This window comes from Giraffa tippelskirchi, chromosome 14, assembly GCF_054371585.1.
Source record: "Giraffa tippelskirchi isolate mGirTip1 chromosome 14, T2T-mGirTip1v1.2.pri, whole genome shotgun sequence".
Classification (NCBI taxonomy): domain Eukaryota; kingdom Metazoa; phylum Chordata; class Mammalia; order Artiodactyla; family Giraffidae; genus Giraffa; species Giraffa tippelskirchi.
In genome coordinates, this window is record NC_137288.1 from 13,742,693 (window position 1) to 13,762,500 (window position 19,808).

A 19,808-nucleotide genomic window follows, 5' to 3' on the forward strand; every position below is an offset into this window, starting at 1 on the left:
TGCCTGTTAATACACCCTTGACAGGAAGATTTCTACAGTCTGACCCGTCACGCCTGTCACCTGGGGGGGGGCGGGGCGGGTGCGTGGTCAAGCATCCTTGGTATGCTAGGTAGAGCTTTCTCTGTGGAAGGTAACGCTGTTTGCCACTTGGGGCATACCTTCCACGGTCCCTAGTGGTTGACACGCCACCCACTTCACTGAGCAAATCCTAGGAGCCTTCACCGAATCTCTTGCAAAATTCTTCAGAACTGTCAGTCTTCCGGTCACCCCCCATCATCATCAGGCGACGTGTAGAGGACCGATGGAAAAACGGGAGGATTGACTTCTTCCATGGGATCGGATGACCTGAGGAGTAGGATGCTCAAATGGATGCCTGACTTCTTGACGAAAATACGTTGGGGCGGGGAGGGGCAGGACGGTCCACTTAGGAGGTCGGGTTGAACGTGTACACATACGACATGTACATCATACAATCCACAAGCACCTACCAGGCAGCACAGGAAATGTAGGCTTCCTACTTTGGATTCACCTCTGAGGGAAAAGAATCTGAAAACCCGAAACGAGCACGACTTTGTAAACCCACTCTATACTTCATTTCTGCCATAAGGGTGGTGTCATCTGCATATCTGAGGGGATTGCTATTTCTCCCAGCCATTTTGATTCCAGCTTGTGCTTCATCCAGCCCAGCGTGTCTCGTGATGCTGTACTCGGCATATAAGTTAAATAAGCAGGGTGATGATAGAGAGCCTTGATGGACTCCTTACCCTATTTGGAACCAGCCTGTTGTGTTCCATGTCTAGTTCTTACCTGTTGCTTCCTGACCTGCAGAAATACAGATTTCTCACTACTTTTGTTGTTGTTGTTGTGAATTCCCTAACCTGAGTGAAAAGCGCGAGAGACAGAGAGAAGAGGGGGAGGGACAGGCAGACAGGCAGGGGGGGAAAATAATCATAATCATAAAAAAAAAAAAAAAAAAAAGGACCTTACCGTTAACTCTGTTGCTTTCCAGATCCAAAGAGACCACAAAGGACCGGAAAGGACACAATGTTTAAAATGGGAATTGGAAAAGACGGACATCCACTTGGTCGCTTCAAACAATAATGCCCCTGTCAGCGGAATAGAATCGTTTCTCTTTTTCTCTCTACCTGGTCCTTCCAGACTTCAGAAACTCTCAGTGAGGATTCTTCTCTCCTTGGCGAGAGAGTGATTTCCATACGTTCCTTAGGGGCCCAGAGGATGTTTCTGTGAAACGGGGATATCCACTTCTGGATGGGAGATTCCTGGGCCACGTGTGTTTGGTCCTTTGCCTGTGGTGCTTCCCCCGAAAGTGGGACTGGATCCTGAAGTTTTCTGAGTTGCCTCCGATATCGGAAGCTCTGTCAGAGGGGACAACCCTCTCTGGGGGGACATTTGCCACCATCTCTTGCCCTTCTGACGGAGAACTCAAAAGGCCCTGTGCCTGAAGCTCTGCAGATGGAAGCTAGAGTGAAGGAGGAAACAGACAGAGCTGGACTCCATCTTAGGCCAGGCTGCGAACATGAGGCTACACGCACGGTCACCCTCCCAATGGACTCTGAACTTTGTGCCCGGTGTCTATAGAAGGGGCATACCAATGGAAAACCGGACACGCACACACACACACGCAGGCGCCTGCCCGCGCGTGCGCGCGCGCGCACACACACACACACACACACACACCCCCGGATAAAACAGCCTTTGGGGCTTGTACTTGGACTCTCCGTGGCCTAAAAGAATATGCTAATTATCTCTGTCACAGAACAAAGCCATCAGTTCCATTATGTGTATCAGGATATGACCACAGGCCTGTGAATAAATGTCCACTGTGTATCTCGTCTTATAACACATGAATGATGGGGTTATCGGGATTGTCTTTACCCTTCCTTTGTTTAGGTAAGTCTCAAGGAATTTGGGGTGGTGGGTTCAGACACATACCCCTGAGGTATAAAAGATTTTCACGAATGCTGGTTGGGGTCCTTGGCTAAGAGAAGACTCTGCCTTGGGCCCGCTGGTGTAAGAAACTGCACTCCACTACCTGCATGGTCCTTCTGAGTGAGTTTGTTTCCCAGAACGCGTGGCTACAACAAGAGGACTCGGTGAACATTTCCGACAGAGCTTCCTTGGTGGCTCACACGGTCAAGAGTCTGCCTGCGATGCAGGAGACCCGGGTTCCATCCCCGGGCCAGGAAGGTCTCCTGGAGAAGGGCATGGCAACCCGCTCCAGGACCCGACCCTGACATCTAGAAATCTCCTTGACTGACTCCCCCTGCACCGACTGGTTTCGAATCCGCTCCAGGGATGAACCTGTGTGTTTCCTTGGTTTCCCTACAAGTGCCTCTGAGGAAATACCTGATTGCTTGCACCCCAGGCCTGCTTTCCCAAACCCGTCCATCGACATCACAGCCTCCTGAGAGGAGATATGAGAACTGGTTCACTGAACGGAGGATCTGTGCTCAGAGACTCTTTTCCATGACAGGGAGGCCCGTACTAACTAACCTATTTGGTCCCTCCCTCCTTCCCTCGTTCCTTCCTCCTTTCATTCTGGATTTTCTTTTCTTTTTCTTTCTTTCTTTCATTCTTTCTTTCTCTCTCTCTCTCTCCCCCTCCCTCCCTCCCTCCCTCTCTGTCTGTCTGTCTTCCTTTCTTTCTTTCTCTCTCTGTCTCTCTCTCTCTCTTTCTTTCCTTCTCTTTCTTTCTCTCTCTCTCTTTCTTTCTCTCCTTCCTTTTTCTCTTTTTCTCTCACGCACACGTGCCTTCTCTCACGGACACGCGCACATGCACGCATTCACACACACACACAGTCACCAGCTCAGCTTTTCATGGGTTCCAGGCAAGTGTCAGAGGAGGGAACGCCTGGGGTCCGGAGTAGGCCGCCGCCCCCACCCCACCCCACGCACGCACCCCTCCGTGCCCTATGGAGTGTTTTGGATTCAAGTGACTTAAGAACCGGCCAGCGCCAGCGGAACGCTCTGCCCCTCCCTCCTTTTCTGTCTCTCTGAAGGCAGGCAGGAAGGAAAAACGCCTCCCACGGAGGAAGATGTCAAGAGATGATGGCTGCTTCGACGCACGTCCGTGATCCTCACATGCATTAGCGGGGTTTCCTGGGTTACGAAAAGGAGGAGACTCCTTTGGCCTGACCCAAGGCGAGTTTGTCCCTCAGCCTCCCCCCCCCCCCAGGCCCATTCCTCCGCGCGGTGCTGAAGGGGCAGCCTCAAGGTGGAGAAATGGGGGTGGGGTCGGGGCGGATCACCATTCAATCGAGGCAAAGTCCAAAGGCTCTTCCTTGACTGGAAAGCGTTCTGCATTTGAATGAAGCTATCCCACGAGGGGCCCTGCAGGGGGAGCGGGAGGGGGAGGGGGAGGGGGAGGGGAAGGGGAAGGGGGAGGGGGAGGGGAGGGTGGAGGGTGGCGGTGGGGGTGGGGCCCACAGACAATAGCCCCGGCCAGCGGCCGGCCTTGCCTGGCTGAGGAAGCCCTCTGGCGGCGGCGGGGCCACGCCCCCGACTCCTGCAACTCGATCCCTTCAAGGAAACTTCTGCGGTGATTCCTGTCCAGGGGAATCATCAAAGTTGGCCTGTTTCTGAAAAAGGCCTGAGTCACAGCTGTGACAGATTCTCTGGCTCTCTTGACACATGGATTGACCTGCACCCTCCCACCCTGGCAGATCCTTTGGACACGCCTGAAGAGGTCTTTGGCCTCCGTCAGAAAACAAGCCAAGATAGACACACAAATACGTGCTTGTCTAGCCTTGTTGAACAGGCCAAAAACGATGCATGGCCTTGGATTGGAGAGAAATCTGCTCCTCTCACACGCCCGAAGGCAGGAAGTTCTCAGCGGGACAGAACCTGCCTTCACGTCTCAGCGGGACCACCGGGGACGGTCCCCTGGCCCTCACCCGCCCCCAACCCCTAGACCAGCTCCCCCGACTCCTCTCCCCACCCCCCACCACCCCAGCGCCCAGCCACCGAGGGGGGCCCGGGGAGGGATGGAGGTCTCAGCCGCGGTTCTGAGAGGTCACTTGTGAAACCGCCCTAGCTAGGCCGAGACGCCTAGGAGTAATATTGTAAAACATGAAAGAGAACACAAAATGGACTGATGACTCTGAGAGAAGAATTGTAATTGGAGGAAATTTCAGGACTGGCTCTGATATTGCATCCCGGAAAAAGTAAAACTCATACAGAGAGTAGAAAAGTGGTTACTAGGGCTATGGGGAGAGGTTGGTAAAAGGGAACAAATATTCAGCTATAAGATGAATAGAGTCTGAGGATCTCATGTAAAACACGGCAATCTTTTTGACATGTTTTGTATAAATGAAATCTTATGAAGATAAAATCTAAGTAGGAAAGATGGAGGGAAGAAAAAAAAAAGAAGGTGAAATATGTGAGGTGATATGAATTAACTGGATGAGGAATCCTTTCACATCGTAAACACATGAAATCACCACAGTTATATTTCAATTTCTTGCAATTTTATATGTCAATTATACCTCAAAAAAGTTGAAATTTTAAAAAAGATATTACAAGATCTATGAAAAACCGTGAAGATTGTGTCTGGCTTGATAACATTGAGAACGTAGAACTCAGGCGATCCAAAACGTCCCCCTGACTAATAGAGTGTTTGTGTCATCGGTTACTCAATTCTGAATTATCATAGGTTCCAGAATTGTTGGTTGGATGCAAGATTTCAAAGCAGCCACATACTGGAAAACTTAGTTTTAATGAGTTTAGTTCTATTCTCTCAAAGCGGAGAGCTCTATTTAAAGATGATACTTTACGTGGACTTCCTTGATTTTTCCTACGTCGGATCAGAGACGGATGTAGTGAGATATCATGAAGTAATTCCCTGTTTTTCTCTTTATAATTTCCGCGACATGATCCTTCTAGTTAGTAAGAAACATTTGTGTTGCCTTGAAGAGAATTAGATTATTATCATAATAATGGAAAGGGAAAGTAGTAGGTTTATGCTTGGCCCTTTTATATTTAAAATATACCTTTTTGGCTAAAGTGTGAGGCATAGGAGATCTAGATCCTGCAATCGAGGAATGAATCTGTGCCCTTTGCAATGGAAGCAAACTGTCTTAATCCCTGGAACCCTAAGGAAGTTCCTCAAAAGAGACGGTTTGCGACTAGGTCAGAAATGATAGTCTTCAAAGGCAATCCCTTTAAGGTCAAAGGAACAAAATTTACTGAATGAAGAAAAGCCTCTGGGTAATAAGAATGAGGAGTCTCTGACCTATGAGCAGCCCATCAATACTCCTATTGCCGGCAATAGGAGTAAAGAGGACATCCCATGACACAGAAGGACCTGTCCCAGGAGAGAAGCCCAGGTTCATTCTGCCCGAGAGGAGAAGGCGGGCCGAGCGATGGTCTGGGAAGGGTTTAGAGACTCAGGGTGCGGGCACATGGCTACGCTTGCTGATGAGGGGTCAGATTCCCGATGAGATGAGACGACACGGCTCGCCAGCATGGTGGGGGCGTCAAGAACCCCCTCGAATCTTGCAGACCCTCTGCGACCAATGAGAGAGAGCCAGGCACCACTGCTCAGGGGCACAGCTTCTGCTCTGCTCTTGGCAGGTCCCGGTCACCTGCCACCTTCCTAGGTCTCCAGCAGAGGTAAAGTGAGGCCCAAATGCCGCCTGAGAATCTTTGAGCTCAGAATGGACACTCTCTTTTTTCAGTGGCCTGGAGTGTCATAAGCAATCCAAAGGTGAGCAGAATTAAATGCAAGTAGTCAGAATAGTGGTGAGAACAAAAGGAAATGGCAAGTCATTGTTAACAATCTATTTTGGACTTAAAGTTTTGTGAAGAGAGAGACGGAACCTAGCTTCAGAAGGGGAGGGAGGTCCCGCAAGGTCGAATGAGGCCCACTGGTGGCTGGGGACTCATCTGGAGGAACTTCTCTGAAGAAGGGCCTGGGATCCATCTGAAAGCGGGAGTGAGAACCCAGGCCCGGGAGTGAGTGTCCAGAGCTGGAATGAGAGCTCCTGGGAGACTGACTCGAGCGCGGCTGGTTTCCGGGGCACCCACCTCCCCTTCTCCTCAGCTGATGCCCGCAGGCTGGGTCACGGCCCTTGAGGGAGAAGCCTTGGCAGAAGGTCTCCCCATGGAGGGAGCCCATAGGTGTCTCAGTCTGTTATTGGCAGTTGCTCGTTTTCTCGGGCTGCCAGCCCATCTGAGCTGTTTCTGTTGGAGGGGAAATCTGCCTGAAGTTATGCCTGAGGCATGAGCTCTCTTATTATCAAATTAGGCGAATATCTGATACATAATGTGAATACCTGGCATACTGCCATGGAATTTCTAAATATCCGTGTGCCGAAAGCTAACTCCATCCCCACGTGTGCGAGCTAATTCAGGTGAACTCGCTCGTGTGGTAGTAGTGGTGAGAGCAGGAGTGGATCGGGAGCGAAAGGACCAGGTGGAATTTCTCGATTCAAATCCATGAATCTCTGAGGACTTCGTGAGCACGTTACACTTTAAGTGTCATTCCTGGCCTGAGAGGGAGCACGAACAGGACTTTTCTGACGGCTTCATGGAGACGTGAGACAGGAGTCGAGATCCACAGTATGCAGCGAGCGGTATCTTTGCTTATAGGCAGATCCAGAAAAAGCTATCAGCTCACTGTTGGTTCTTTCAAAGCACGTAGTAGCTGTGTGGTTGCCCGATAATGTGAGTGCCGTCCACCTAGACTGTACACGCACCTCACGCACCGAGTATCTGTCGGCCTTGTAGATGAGGAGGTGGCTGAGGGGCGTTTGCGCAAGTGACTGGGTTTGAATCTAGACAGCACCCTTTGCTGTGGGCTTGGTGAAGTGCAGGTCCTCAGTACACAGGATTCTCATCCTTCCTGGCCTGTTTCTGGCTCCTCTTCACCATCTGGGTTCCACAAGCCTCATCTTTAGCAGCACCGGTGTGCTCTTACCACAAACCTCCGAACAGCACGTTCTTTCAAGGTGCCTCCTCGTCCTTCACCGCTGGTGCTGGGCTCAGACCGTCCCCTGCCCCACGGCCCTTTCCCGGGCCTTTCCTTTTCACTCTCCCGTGGCTAGAGCTCTGACCCATCCTCCAAGCGCGAGGCCTCTTCTCACTATTTCGCATTCCAGGCAAGCCTACTTATTCTGGGAGTTATTCCCCCTTGATACTTTCTGTCTATAACCAGGACCAGGACCAAGCACACAAATCTCTTTCCACGCAACCCCTTCTTGACGCTCAGCTCTGCCGGGCGTGTTGGTGCTGACTCTCGTACGGATGGTGAGTCGACAGGTGACCGGTGACGGGTGAGCTTTTCATGAACCACGTGGAAAGTATGGTTGGCAAGCCTCTGACACAGATTCCCCCATGGGAAAACATCGTCACCTCCTGAGACAGTCCTGGGAACAAAGTCAACGAACAGAGGATTCAGTGCTTCCGGACACATCGAGTGCTTGTGGCAGACACAACCTGCCCCAGAGCATCCAAGGTCAAGTGTGAGGAAAGGCCTAGGAGTAGCGGGACCGGGGACTGAACAAGTCGGCTCTGCTCCTCTCCCGGCTGCAGTCCAAAGAAACGCCAAACAGGATGCCTCTTTGTTGCCATCGAGTGTCCAGTTCTAAACTTTTGTTAACAATGTATACAATGTTAAGGCGCGGGAGAGCCGGCTTTACTGAAACTTGTGGATCGTGCACTTCTTATCCCTGCTACTGTTTGATACAATTAGAGTTTAAGAGCACCCTGTTTTCCAGGAAAGATACTATATAACGCAAAGGTGCGATTTCTAGTGCCACCTTAATTTCCCCAGTCTCTGGGTACGAGAGCTGAACCAAATGTTGTCTAGTATATTTTCAGGGACATGACAAGCTATTCAGATCCTTCCCGATAGATGTTCTGAAAAAGAACTACTAGCTGCAAGAACTAAATCTCAATTTCAACTCCGGTAGAGGAGAAGCTGCGCTGCTGGCAACAGTTAAGATAAACACTGTATCTTCCCAAGAATAGACTGGGTACCCCCAGCATTTACCTTGAGGCTGCAGCGAGGAAGACTAAGTCTGCCCCTGAACTAGGTCCGTTTCTTTGACTTGAACCTTTATACGTGATTCCTGATATCTTCAGTTTCCGTATGCTGCCTGTAGCCCGAGACGTACAGGGCGCACCCCTCGTCAAGGCTCAGATTTCAAGAGTCTAATACATTTCCATTCAGATACAGATAGCAATCTGCAGAATAGAGAATAATACGTATCTCGTTGGAGCGTTACAGGAATATCATGACAGGACACGTGTGGCCCCGCGCGCCCCCAACCACAAGCCCAGATCTCCCGTCTCCCCTCCGAAACCTCCCCCTCCTCCCCCCCATACCCAGCCACCGAGGGGGGCCCGGGGAGGGATGGCGGTCTCAGCCCCGGTTCCGAGAGGTCACTCGTGGAGCCGCCCTAGCTAGGCCGAGACGCCAGATGTGGCTGCCCTGCTGCTTCACGTCCATCTCCGTGAGCCATGCCCCAAAGGCACGTGAAATCATTGAGAGCAAACAGCGCCCCCAGAAAACGCAAAATGATCCTCCTGAACCCCACACGGCCGCCATCTTGGTGGATCCACGTTAGAGGTCGTTGGTAGGTATCCCCACTTGATGCCTGAATAGTACTCACACGGACTCGATTTCTTTTCGCTTTTCCTGGGTGCCCTAGCCAGAGAGATCACGTGGGCCGGAGAGCAAACACAGAACAGAACAGAGCCCCGAACCACAGCCAAGTCGAGGGCGTGCGGAACCGCAGGAACTCACAGAGCCTGTGAGGGGACCCAGATGGGGAAGAAGCGTCCGTGCTCACGTATCTCTGGGGAGGTTGGAAGGGGCGCCCGCCAGCGAGGCAGGTGCCGCGCGAGTGGCCGGAGACGTTTCTCCGTGGGATCTCTCGGGGTGTCGCAGGGTGCCGGGTGCAGGGGCACCCTGGGAGGCCCGGTCCACCGAAAAGCCCGAGAAGTCTTCATGTGGGGCAGGCACGGAATGGTTTCTTGCAGGGCCGGGCGAGGAGAATTCGGGGGCCCATACCTCCAAGCCCCACACGTCTCGAGAGGGTTCCACGTGGCATTCTGAAAGGCCGGGCGACGGAGGGAAGGGGTTCGTGGCTGCGGACGACACCTGGCTGGAGGAATTCTTTGTCTTTGGCGACGGTTCACCCCGCAGGTCAGGTCATGAGGTTCCTCGACACCTTCCACGGGGCGGATGTTCACAGGAGGAGTGGGGACGGGACGGCGGACTCGCAGGCCACCCTCCTGTCCCCACTGCTCCCCTCCAGCACTGGAGCTCGAATCTAGATGGGCCTCTGACCGCACACATCGCTGGGTTTACGTCGTGCCGGCTTCACCTTCGAGTCTCACAAACTGGCACTCTTGCTGCTTCTAGGAGTGTCCTAGAGAAGAAGACACCGGGTTCCGTACGAGATCAGCTTCTTGGACGCGGCCCTCTGGAGCCCGTGGCTTTGGCTTCAGGGGAAGCACGCTGCCTACGGTATAGCCTGGCCCGGAAGCTCATCCGAGGATTCCTCAGGAGTTCGCGGGCCCCGAGGATTCTGTTTCCGAAAAGCGTTTTCTGGAACCGGGCGACTTGGGGGAACGTGTCACTGGTCTGGAAAATGGAAGGCCGCTGTCAGAGGGTTCAGTGACCTTTACGCTCCCTCCTTTCACTTGAAAGGTGTCTTCTTTTTTCTCCCCACCCCGCCCCCCAACCCCCCGCAACACACACACACCCGACAGCTTGCCTGACCGTTGTTGCTGGGGAGATGAACTCTCAGGAGACGGGAGGCCAAGTCTCTTTCACACCCCGGGGAAGACGATAGGAACGGGTCCCCAGCCGTGCGATGTTTCCGTGTCTCGGCACGGCCGACAGTCTCCTCCTCGTTCTGGGTGCTCCCGTTTCCTCCACCCCCCACCCCCCACCCCATCCCATCCCATCCCATCCCACCCCATCCCATCCCATCCCAAACTAAGGGTTTAGTTTAATGCCAAACTTCTACAAAGAAATAAGCAAATTTTTGTGCAATGTCCAGTGATCTCTTTCTAGGTTGATAGACTGATCAATGCCGTGGTTAATTCCCACAGTAAGTGGATGCCACCCTGTAAATCTTCTTGGCTCATTGCCTGCCACACCCGCTCCATTGCTGGTTAGGAGTAATGTTGTAAAACATGAAAGAGAACACAAAATGGACAGATGACTCTGAGAGAAGAATTGTAATTGGAGGACATTTCAGGACTGGCTCTGATATTCCATCCCGGAAAAAGTAAAACTCATACAGAGAGTGGAAAAGTGGTTACTAGGGCTATGGGGAGAGGTTGGTAAAAGGGAACAAATATTCAGCTATAAGATGAATAGAGTCTGAGGATCTAACGTAAAACACGGCAATCTTTTTGACATGTTTTGTATAAATGAAATCTTATATGAAGATAAAAATCTAAGTAGGAAAGATGGAGGGAAGAAAAAAAAAAAGAAGGTGAACTATGTGAGGTGATATGAATTAACTGGATGAGGAATCCTTTCACATCGTAAACACATGAAATCACCACAGTTATATTTCAATTTCTTGCAATGTTGTATGTCAATTATACCTCAAAAAAGTTGAAATTTTAAAAAAGATATTACAAGATCTATGAAAAACCGTGAGGATTGTGTCTGGCTTGATAACATTGAGAACCTAGAACTCAGGCGATCCAAAACGTCCCCCTGACTAATAGAGTGTTTGTGTCATCGGTTACTCAATTCCGAATTATCATAGGTTCCAGAATTGTTGGTTGGATGCAAGATTTCAAAGCAGCCACATGCTGGAAAACTTAGTTTTAATGAGTTTAGTTCTATTCTCTCAAAGCGGAGAGCTCTATTTAAAGATGATATTTCACGTGGACTTCCTTGATGTTTCGTACGCTGGATCAGAGACGGATATAGTGAGATATCATGAAGTAATTCCCTGTTTTTCTCTTTATAATTTCCGCGACATGATCCTTCTAGTTAGTAAGAAACATTTGTGTTGCCTTGAAGAGAATTAGATGATTATCATAATAATGGAAAGGGAAAGTAGTAGGTTTATGCTTGGCCCTTTTATATTTAAAATATACCTTTTTGGCTAGAGTGTGAGGCACAGGAGATCTAGATCCTGCAATCGAGGAATGAATCTGTGCCCTTTGCAATGGAAGCAAACTGTCTTAATCCCTGGAACCCTAAGGAAGTTCCTCAAAAGAGACGGTTTGCGACTAGGTCAGAAATGATAGTCTTCAAAGGCAATCCCTTTAAGGTCAAAGGAACAAAATTTACTGACTGAAGAGAAGCCTCTGGGTAATACGAATGAGGAGTCTCTGACCTATGAGCAGCCCATCAATACTCCTATTGCCGGCAATAGGAGTAAAGAGGACATCCCATGACACAGAAGGACCTGTCCCAGGAGAGAAGCCCAGGTTCATTCTGCCCGAGAGGAGAAGGCGGGCCGAGCGATGGTCTGGGAAGGGTTTAGAGACTCAGGGTGCGGGCACATGGCTACGCTTGCTGATGAGGGGTCAGATTCCCGATGAGATGAGACGACACGGCTCGCCAGCATGGTGGGGCCGTCAAGAACCCCCTCGAATCTTGCAGACCCTCTGCGACCGATGAGAGAGAGCCAGGCACCACTGCTCAGGGGCACAGCTTCTGCTCTGCTCTTGGCAGGTCCCGGTCACCTGCCACCTTCCTGTCTCCAGCAGAGGTAAAGTGAGGCCCAAATGCCGCCTGAGGATCTTTGAGCTCAGAACGGAAACTCTCTTTTTTTCGGTGGCCTGGAGTGTCATAAGCAATCCGAAGGTGAGCGGAATTAAATGCAAGTAGTCAGAATAATGGTGAGAACAAAAGGAAACGGCAAGTCACTGTTAACAATCTATTTTGGACGTAAAGTTTTGTGAAGAGAGAGACGGAACCTAGCTTCAGAAGGGGAGGGAGGTCCCGCAAGGTCGAATGAGGCCCACTGGTGGCTGGGGACTCATCTGGAGGAACTTCTCTGAAGAAGGGCCTGGGATCCATCTGAAAGCGGGAGTGGGAACCCAGGCCCGGGAGTGAGCGTCCAGAGCTGGAATGAGAGCTCCTGGGAGACTGACTCGAGCGCGGCTGGTTTCCGAGGCACCCACCTCCCCTTCTCCTCAGCTGATGCCCGCAGGCTGGGTCACGGCCCTTGAGGGAGAAGCCTTGGCAGAAGGTCTCCCCGCGGAGGGAGCCCATGGGTGTCTCAGTCTGTCAGTGGCAGTTGCTCGTTTTCTCGGGCTGCCAGCCCATCTGAGCTGTTTCTGTTGGAGGGGAAATCTGCCTGAAGTTACGCCTGAGGCCTGAGCTCTCTTATTATCAAATTAGGCGAATATCCGATACATAATGTGAATACCTGGCCTACTGCCATGGAATTTCTAAATATCCGTGTGCCGAAAGCTAACTCCGTCCCCACGTGTGCAAGCTAATTCAGGGGAACTCGCTCGTGTCTGACCCGTGTGGTAGTAGTGGTGAGAGCAGGAGTGGATCGGGAGCGAAAGGACCAGGTGGAATTTCTCGATTCAAATCCATGAATCTCTGAGGACTTCGTGAGCACGTTACACTTTAAGTGTCATTCCTGGCCTGAGAGGGAGCACGAACAGGACTTTTCTGACGGCTTCATGGAGACGTGAGACAGGAGTCGAGATCCACAGTATGCAGCGAGCGGTATCTTTGCTTATAGGCAGATCCAGAAAAAGCTATCAGCTCACTGTTGGTTCTTTCAAAGCACGTAGTAGCTGTGTGGTTGCCCGATAATGTGAGTGCCGTCCACCTAGACTGTACACGCACCTCACGCACCGAGTATCTGTCGGCCTTGTAGATGAGGAGGTGGCTGAGGGGCGTTTGCGCAAGTGACTGGGTTTGAATCTAGACAGCACCCTTTGCTGTGGGCTTGGTGAAGTGCAGGTCCTCAGTACACAGGATTCTCATCCTTCCTGGCCTGTTTCTGGCTCCTCTTCACCATCTGGGTTCCACAAGCCTCATCTTTAGCAGCACCGGTGTGCTCTTACCACAAACCTCCGAACAGCACGTTCTTTCAAGGTGCCTCCTCGTCCTTCACCGCTGGTGCTGGGCTCAGACCGTCCCCTGCCCCACGGCCCTTTCCCGGGCCTTTCCTTTTCACTCTCCCGTGGCTAGAGCTCTGACCCATCCTCCAAGCGCGAGGCCTCTTCTCACTATTTCGCATTCCAGGCAAGCCTACTTATTCTGGGAGTTATTCCCCCTTGATACTTTCTGTCTATAACCAGGACCAGGACCAAGCATACAAATCTCTTTCCACGCAACCCCTTCTTGACGCTCAGCTCTGCCGGGCGTGTTGGTGCTGACTCTCGTACGGATGGTGAGTTGACAGGTGACCGGCGACGGGCGAGCTTTTCATGAACCACGTGGAAAGTATGGTTGGCAAGCCTCTGACACAGATTCCCCCATGGGAAAACATCGTCACCTCCTGAGACAGTCCTGGGAACAAAGTCAATGAACAGAGGATTCAGTGCTTCCGGACACATCGAGTGCTTGTTGCAGACACAACCTGCCCCCAGAGCATCCAAGATCAAGTGTGAGGAAAGGCCTAGGAGTAGCGGGACCGGGGACTGAACAAGTCGGCTCTGCTCCTCTCCCGGCTGCAGTCCGAAGAAACGCCAAACAGGATGCCTCTTTGTTGCCATCAAGTGTCCAGTTCTAAACTTTTGTTAACAATGTATATAATGTTAAGGAGCGGGAGAGCCAGCTTTACTGAAACTTGTGGATCATGCACTTCTTATCCCTGCTACTGTTTGATACAATTAGAGTTTCAGAGCAGCCTGTTTTCCAGCAAAGATACTATATAACCCAAAGGTGCGATTTCTAGTGCCACCTTAATTTCCCCAGTCTCTGGGTACGAGAACTGAACCAAATGTTCTCTAGTATACTTTCAGGGACATGACAAGCTATTCGGATCCTTCCTGATAGATGTTCTGAAAAAGAACTACTAGCTGCAAGAACTAAATCTCAATTTCACCTCCGGCAGAGGAGAAGCTGCGTTGCTGGCAACAGTTAAAATAAACACTGTATCTTCCCAAGAATAGACTGGGTACCCCCAGCGTTTACCTTGAGGCTGCAGCGAGGAAGACTAAGTCTGCCCCTGAACTAGGTCCGTTTCTTTGACTTTAACCTTTATACGTGATTCCTGATATCTTCAGTTTCCGTATGCTGCCTGTAGCCCGAGACGTACAGGGCGCACCCCTCGTCAAGGCTCGGATTTCAAGAGTCTAATACATTTCCATTCAGGTACAGATAGCCATCTGCAGAATAGAGAATAATATTTATCTCGTTGGAGCGCTGCAGGAATATCATGACAGGACACGTGTGGCCCCGCGCGCCCCCAACCACAAGCCCAGATCTCCCGTCTCCCCTCCGAAACCTCCCCCTCCCCCCCCCACACCCAGCCACCGAGGGGGGCCCGGGGAGGGATGGCGGTCTCAGCCCCGGTTCCGAGAGGTCACTCGTGGAGCCGCCCTAGCTAGGCCGAGACGCCAGATGTGGCTGCCCTGCTGCTTCACGTCCATCTCCGTGAGCCATGCCCAAAAGGCACGTGAAATCATTGAGAGCAAATAGCGCCCCCAGAAAACGCAAAATGATCCTCCTGAACCCCACACGGCCGCCATCTTGGTGGATCCACGTTAGAGGTCGTTGGTAGGTATCCCCACTTGATGCCTGAATAGTACTCACACGGACTCGATTTCTTTTCGCTTTTCCTGGGTGCCCTAGCCAGAGAGATCACGTGGGCCGGAGAGCAAACACAGAACAGAACAGAGCCCCGAACCACAGCCAAGTCGAGGGCGTGCGGAACCGCAGGAACTCACAGAGCCTGTGAGGGGACCCAGATGGGGAAGAAGCGTCCGTGCTCACGTATCTCTGGGGAGGTTGGAAGGGGCGCCCGCCAGCGAGGCAGATGCCGCGCGAGTGGCCGGAGACGTTTCTCCGTGGGATCTCTCGGGGTGTCGCAGGGTGCCGGGTGCAGGGGCACCCTGGGAGGCCCGGTCCACCGAAAAGCCCGAGAAGTCTTCATGTGGGGCAGGCCCGGGATGGTTTCTTGCAGGGCCGGGCGAGGAGAATTCGGGGGCCCATACCTCCAAGCCCCACACGACTCGAGAGGGCTCCACGTGGCATTCTGAAAGGCCGGGCGACGGAGGGAAGGGGTTCGTGGCTGCGGACGACGCCTGGCTGGAGGAATTCTTTGTCTTTGGCGACGGTTCACCCCGTAGGTCAGGTCATGAGGTTCCTCGACACCTTCCACGGGGCGGATGTTCACAGGGGGAGTGGGGACGGGACGGCGGACTCGCAGGCCACCCTCCTGTCCCCACTGCTCCCCTCCCTCCAGCACTGGAGTTCGAATCTAGATGGGCCTCTGACCGCACACATCGCTGGGTTTACATCGTGCCGGCTTCACCTTCGATTCTCACAAACTGGCACTCTTGCTGCTGCTAGAAGTGTCCTAGAGAAGAAGACATCGGGTTCCGTACCAGATCAGCTTCTTGGACGTGGCCCTCTGGAGCCCGTGGCTTTGGCTTCAGGGGAAGCGCGCTGCCTACGGTATAGCCTGGCCCGGAAGCTCATCCGAGGATTCCTAAGGAGTTCGCGGGCCCCGAGGATTCTGTTTCCGAAAAGCGTTTTCTGGAACCGGGCGACTTGGGAGAACGTGTCACTGGTGTGGAAAATGGAAGGCCGCTGTCAGAGGGTTCAGTGACCTTTACGCTCCCTCCTTTCACTTGAAAGGCGTCTTCTTTTTTCTCCCCACCCCGCCCCCCAACCCCCCAACCCCCCGCAGCACACACACACCCGACAGCTTGCCTGACCGTTGTTGCTGGGGAGATGAAATCCCAGGAGACGGGAGGCCAAGTCTCTCTCACACCCCGGGGCAAACGATAGGAACGGGTCCCCAGCCGTGTGATGTCTCCGTGTCTCAGCACGGCCGACAGTCTCCTCCTCTTTCTAGGTGCTCCCGTTTCCTCCACCCCCCACCCCCCACCCCCACCCCCCCCCGCCACCGACCCCCGCCCCCAGCAGCCCTGCCACCCCACCCCAGACCCGACCGCCCGGCCCGGCCGCCCGGCCGCCTTTCCTTTCCGGTGTTTGTGGCCAGTTATTTTGAAATCCATGTTCTCCTGACCTCAAGCGCACTTTCCCCGCCCACCGGCGCATGCTTGTGTTTGTTGTCGTTGGACTTGATCACGGTCTCGACACAGGTTGACTTTCGTTTTCTCTTGTTGGGGGTCCGAGTGTCTCCTTCTTTTCCTTTCTTGCTCCTGGGCTTGCGTGTCTGTGTCTGTGTCTGCTTTCGAGAAGTCCTGCTTTGTTCTCCGAGCAGCGCTTGCCTGGTTTCGCTTTGCCGGTCGGTCCCTCCCTCCCTGCCTCCCTCCCTTCTCTCTCTCCCTCCCTCCCTCCTTCGGGGGAGGGGGCCCGGGGGAGCCCGGGATGTCACTGGTGCCCCTCTCTCGGCCGTCCCCGCCCCGAGCCCCGCCGCCCGCCGGCGTCTCCGTGGAATGTCCGCCCACCAGCCTGGAATCGCGTGGGTGGGGGGGGAGCGCGTCTCCTTCGTGGCAGCCTCCTGGGGAGCTATTTCCCAGCTCCTCTCCCTTCCTCTGCGGCCGGGGTCGCGTCGCGTCGCGTCTCTCGGAGGCGGCGGCTCCGAGCCGAGCTCGGGCGTTTGGGCGGCCGGCGCTGTGGCGTCCTCGGCGGCCGGCGACAGCGACCCGTCCTCGGGACATTGGAGCCGGTTGTCAGGAGCCACCTGGCGGCCGCTTTTATAGTGTCCCTCCCCTCTGGAGCTTCGGCGACCTTCAGGAGGGTTGTGACTCAGCCGCCGGGCCCGAGGGCACAGCTCTCAGAGACCGGCTCTGCTGGCAGCGACAGTGGCGGTGGCGCCGAGGCCTAGGGACGTCCTGCTGTCGCCGGAGATTGGTTCTCTAGGTTTCTGAGGAGGGTGGCCGTCGCGGCGGCGGCGGCGCTCCAGAGCCGGGCTCTGGGGTGGCCTGACCGGGCCTCCCTCAGGAGGGTTTGCTTTTCGCCCTCAGGAGGGTTTGCCTTCTTCTGCCAGGAGGGTTGGCTCCCGCCCTCAAAAAGGGTTTGCTGTTCGCCTTTTCAGAAGGGTTTGCGTCTCCCTTCAGGAGGTTTTTGCTTTCCCGCCCTTTCAGGAGGGTTTGCCACCCCCGGAGGGTTTGCTTTCTCACCCCTCCCCAACTCCCTGAATCACGGCCAGGAGGTCAGGGACCGGCTCGAGCCGTCCTGGGTGCCCCGGACAGGACGGTCTGGGGCCCCGGGCGTGGTCCCTCGTTGGGGCCCGCTCGTCTCGTGGGAGGCGCCTCGCCGGCGGGTCTCTCTTCGTTTTTCTCTTTGGCAACTCGAAGCCAAACCCCCGCTCGGAGACTCGGACGGACGGACGGGTACACCTACCCGTGCGGGCGAAGGGGGAGGGCGTCCCCGGCCAGCTCCCTCCCCCTTGGCGTCTGCGCCCCCACTTCGCCCACCGGGCGCCCCCTTCGCCCCCCTCCCCCCCCCCAGTCGACCAGATGACCCCCGACAGCTCCGGGCCTGGTGTTTCTGGGGTAGTGCTGGGGACAGGTGGCGGTGCCAAGGTGCCAAGGTCCCTCCCTGCCAGTCGTGGGTGGGCCCCGCTGTCGGGCGCTGTCATTTTGTCGCCCGAAATGGGCCTTTTCTGCCACCAGGTAAGTGCCGACACGGTCTCTCTCGGCGTCTGCCGCCGAGGACTTTGGGCCTCTGGACGCACGCGGGGCTCTGGGCCTTTGGGCCGCCGGCCTGGGCCTGTGCGTCGGCTCCCGCGTGGCGTGTCTGGCAGACCCGACCCGTGGCGCCACCTCCGGTCTCTGGGCGACCCGAGGGCGGCGGGGCGAGGCGCCGTGGGTCTTCTACCCTGTGTGACCCCCGCTGCGGGCGCCCGGTGGTGGCCGGGACGACCCCCGCTCTGTAGGCTCCGTGCCCCGTGTCAGGCAGCTCCTCCTCCTGGGGTCGTCGGCGGCTGTCGCCTGAGGTGAGGTGAGGTGAGGTGTGGCGGGGGGAGGCGGCCGGTGAGGCTTAAAGCGGGCCCCTCCGGCGACTGCCCTCACCGTGCCTTCCCCCCTCCCCCTCGGCTCAACGGATCGATGTGGTGTGGTCGTGCTCTCCCGGGCCGGGCCTAAGCCGTGCCGGACGAGGGACGGGCGTTCCTGGTGAACGTGTGCGGTCTTCTCGGTCTGTCCACGGGGCCCCTCGCCTGCCTTTCCCCCTGCCCGTCGGGGAGGGTGAGGAAGGCGGGAGGGTGGGTGCGGCCTCCGGCCCTGACTCTCGGTCTCCTGCCCGCCCCCCCTCCACGGGGCGTCAGTGAGGCCGTCGGTCTTCGGACACAGCGGACGCTCTCGCTTCGCCTTCTCGGCGCGTGTCCCGCGAGCGGCCCTCCCCGCGGTGGGGAGGGCTGTGCCCGCCGCTGCGCCGCGCGCCCCGCGTGGGTGGGTGAGCGTGCCTCGTTTGACCCTCGGTGGTGCCCCTGGCGCGCTCCAGGTCGCCCCCTCAGGTGCCTGAGGCCGAGCGGTGGTGTCGTTTCCCTTAACCCGGCGTCCTCCTCGGGTCCCCCACCGCGGTGGTGTGTGTGTGTGTCCCGCGAGTGGCTCTCGTTGGGGGAGGGGTCGAGACGGGAAGAGAGGCGTGCCTGTTCCCCTCGCCTCTTCCGTTGGGGGCAGGTGCTGCCTCGTCGTGGAGGCACGGGCCGTGCTCCGGCCCCGACCGTGCACACGCTCCCGTGTGGTCGTCCGCTTACCTGTACCGCAGACCCCTCCCGCCCAGTCGAGGATCGGCGGCTCGTGGAGCGCCTCCGTGGGCCCGAAGGAGAGACGATGGGGTGAGGGACGGCGCGCCCTCGGTGAGAAAGCCTTCTCTAGCGATCCGAGAGGGAGCCTCTGGGGTACCGGAGCCCCCGGCCGCTGCCCCTCCTGAGTGCGCAGTGTAGCCGCCGTGGCGACTGCCAGAGCACGTGGGCAGAATCCCCCCACCTCTCCTCTGTGAGGGGGGATGGGTGCGCCGGCCCCGCGGTGGGGCCGTGTGCCGCTCGTTGCCTACCGCGGCCCGCGCCTCCCCCCGCCGAGTCGGGGGAGGGTCCCGCCGGGCCCCGCCGGGTGTCCGGCACGTGGGGGGGAACCGTGCGTGCGCCGCGTGCGTGCGGCCGCCCCCGCGGTGTGAGTGCAGGAGGAGAAGGGCCGGGGGGCGACGCCCGGTCGGCCCCGGCTTCCCCAGCCCCGCGGCCGTGGCGAGGAGGAGTCCGTCGCGCCCGCCCTCGTCCCCGAGCCGGTGGCGGCGCGCGGGCACGGTCTGGGCCGCCTCGCTCGAGAGCGTGTCCCCGGGATGTGGCGCCTCGGGGTCAGACTAGATGGAGAGACGGATCCGTCGAGGGTGGGCGGAGGAGACGGGTGGACGGCGCCGCCGGCCCTGGCGGCGGGGCCGGGGCGTGGGACTCCGCTCCGGGGCCGGCCGGGGCCGGCCGGCGTCCCAGGCGTCGCGGGACCGCCCTCGTGTGTGGGTGGCGGTGGGATCCCGCGCTGGTTTTCCTGGCGGCCCGGCCGTGTTCCCGGTGGTCTTCTCTGGTCCCCGGGCGGCGCCCGCGCCCCCTGTCCCGTGGCCGTCGCTGTGCGCGCTTGCCGGCCCCTCCCCGCCGCTGCCGGCCTTCCTCCTCGGCCCGCGCGTGCGACCGCCCGCGTGCCCTTCCCCCCTGTCTGGGACCGAGTCGGCTTCGCCTCCTGTGGGTGTCGTCCCCGGGCGGAGCAGTG